Raw genomic sequence first — 2,892 nt, forward strand, 5'->3', positions numbered from 1 at the left:
CACCTTATTTTAAAAAAATTCCCATCCCCTGGAAATGAGCTAAAAAAATAAAATAAAATAAACAAAATCCACCTCCCACCTCCCTGTTCTCACTTCACCCATTCCCTCCAAATAAAAGGGAAAAAAGGTAAAGAAAAAAAACAAAACTAAAAAACAAAAACCCCCCAAACCCCCCAAAACAAAGTAGTGCATTTCCCCAGGGTCAAGGGGAATTTACACTGGAGCCACAGCCCAACGGAGATCTTCCGGCTACAGAAACCTGCAAAGAAAGACACTTAAAACAGAAGAAACACAAAAGGAAACATAATAGCTCACCAGGCAAAGTGGAAGGGCAGGGAACCAGGAAAGAGGGATGGGGTGGGTGGTAGACCTGGCAGCCAGGGGCAGGCAGGCAGGGACTGCGAAAGGCAGGGAGAAGATGGAGGGAAGGAAACAAGCCGAACAGTTGGGTGTCCTTCCAGAGCCCTGGGTGAAAAAAACCCTACCACCCATGCCCACCTACCCTTGAGCAGGCCCCAAGGTGGTGAAGGGGGGCAGGGAAACGGAGCAGCTTGCACAGTTGATTCGTGTCCATGGTGAATCCCCAGAGGGAAGAAGCAGCCCCTGCCCTACCCCCTGGGCCTTCCCCTCCTCAGCAGTTAGTTATGGGATTCTCCCCCTTCCACAGCATATCTTTGTTTTTAATTCTTTTTTTCCTTCTTTCCTCTTTTTCCCCTCTCCTCCTAATACACACTCTAGCCTGGCCCCTGTAGACTCGACCCCCAAGCCTGCTGTTAAAACGACTGTAGAATCTAGAATAGGAACTGTTGTAGTTGGTGGTCCTGGCATGGTAGCGGGCACATGGGATGCTCTGGTCTATTGATTCCTTTGGGGATCACCTTGATTTGTCTTCCTCTGAACAGAGACTCATCTAAGGCTAGGGAAGTCTTCATTGACTCTTTGTCTGAGAACTCTATATATGCAAACCCTTTGGGATGGCCACTAAATCTGTCAGAGTATAGTAACACAATTGACCAAACCACAGCCATGAAAGTGAGCTTCCAGCTCTTATGCTGTTGCACCATAGTCCACATTGCCAACATAGATAGAGCGGGCATCAGCCTCCATCTTCTCCTCAATAGACATAATCACTGGGCCAGCATTGCCTGGGGTAGATTCATACTGCTTCTCCAACTCCTTCTGTAGCTCCTTTAGCTTTTCGGCCTCTTCCTCTATCTCCCTGAGTCAAGCTTTGATCGCTTCTAGCTCTGGGTCCTCAATGGTGCTGTCCCCGGGGTCGCCCTCGACCAGCCCTGTCTCTTCCTCCTGGCTGTCGGGGGGCTCCCGAGGCAGGGGTGGGGGGTGGCACCTCTTCGGGCTCGCGCTCAGGCTCCGGCAGCAGCTCCCCAGGCTCCAGCTCCTCAGACTCCAGGCTGTTCCCTAGTCCCCTGCACCCCCCCAGGTTCCCCCTCCGGCCTCCCCACGGCCCCAGGGACAAGATGGTGCCAGAGCCCGCCGCCCCCTGGGTGCACAGATGGGGGTACATGTGTATGCATGAACATCAGGCGTCTTCCTCGGTAGTTCTGTGTTTTTTCAGTCTCTCTGAACCTGGAGCTCACTCATTCAGCTAGACTAGCTGCTCACCAGCAGGCCAAGGGATCCTCCTGTCTCTGCCTCCCCAGTGCTGGGATTAGAGGCACCTGTTGCCATGCCAGACATTTTACATGTGCTGGGAATCTAAACTCAGGTCCTCATGGCAAGCAGTTAATCAACTGAGCAGTATCCCCAGCCCCCTCCAGTTAGCTTTGTAAGCTGTGCCACTGTCTAAACAGATTCACTGAGGAGATGGGTTTGGGGAAATTGCCTGGAAGTGGTCAGTCATTTCCTTACTCAGAACAAATAAACTTTCTCCTCACACCATGGAAGGCTGGCATGGAATCCCAAGGGAAAAAGCGCTGGATAAATTTTATAGGGAAGATGGTTTTTAGAACGAGAGGGCACAGAATACTGTTTCACAATACACTTTCCAAACACTCCAGTTTAAAAATGTGCTTTATGTGGTCTTTTTTTTAATATTTATTTTTATTTAATGTGTATGGGTATATTGCTTGCATGTAGGTAGGTGCACTTGTGTCGTGCATTGCCCTTGGAGGTCAGAAGAGGGTGTTGGATCCCCTGAGAATGGAGTTACAGATGGTTGTTAGCCACCATGTGGGTGCTGGGACTCAAACATGGGTCCTCTGCAAAAGCAGTCAGTACTCTTAACTGCTGCACCATCTCTCCAGCCCTTATGTGGCTTTTTAAAAAAATTAATATATTATATTATTATTATTATTACTTTTTAAAAATTAATATATTATATTATTATTATTATTATTGTTGTTGAGAGAGGGTTTCCCTATTGCCCCAACTGTCCTGGAACTCACTATGTAGACCAGGCTGGCCTTGAACTCACAGAGATCTGCCTGCCTCTCCCGAGTGCTGGGACCAAAGGTGTGTACCACCATGCCTGGCTTTTTTTAGTCTTTTTGAGATGGTCTCCCTGTAGCCCCAACTGGCCTGGAATTCCCTATGTAGACCACGCTGGCTTTGAACTCGATGAGATCTGCCTGCCTCTGCCTCCCAAGTGCTGAGATTAAAGGTGTGTACCATCATGCCTGGCTTTAATCTTTATTTTTAAAATTTATTTTTATTCTGGGGCTGGAGAGATGGCTCAGTGGTTAAGAACACTGACTATTCTTGCAGAAGACCTGGATTCAAATCCCAGCACCCTCATGGCAGCTAACAACTGTACTTAACTCCAGTTCCAGGGAATCCAACAGTCTCTTCTGTTCTCTGGGGGCATTGCATGACACAGGTGTGCTTATCTACATGCAGGCAATACACGCATACACATAAAATAAAAGTAATAAA

General features: G+C 48.3%; 1 protein-coding gene and 1 pseudogene across 1 annotated transcript in view; one reads left to right on the plus strand and one right to left on the minus strand.

The window, feature by feature from the left end:
* Window positions 1-2,892, plus strand: part of Lrp8 (LDL receptor related protein 8) — a 31,669-nt gene that overhangs the window by 14,485 nt on the left and 14,292 nt on the right. The window lies entirely within an intron of this gene.
* Window positions 632-1,541, minus strand: LOC103737466 (annotated as a pseudogene).

The sequence above is a fragment of the Nannospalax galili genome, unplaced genomic scaffold, assembly GCF_000622305.1.
Source record: "Nannospalax galili isolate Female #2095 unplaced genomic scaffold, S.galili_v1.0 scaffold1878, whole genome shotgun sequence".
Taxonomy (NCBI): Eukaryota; Metazoa; Chordata; class Mammalia; order Rodentia; family Spalacidae; genus Nannospalax; species Nannospalax galili.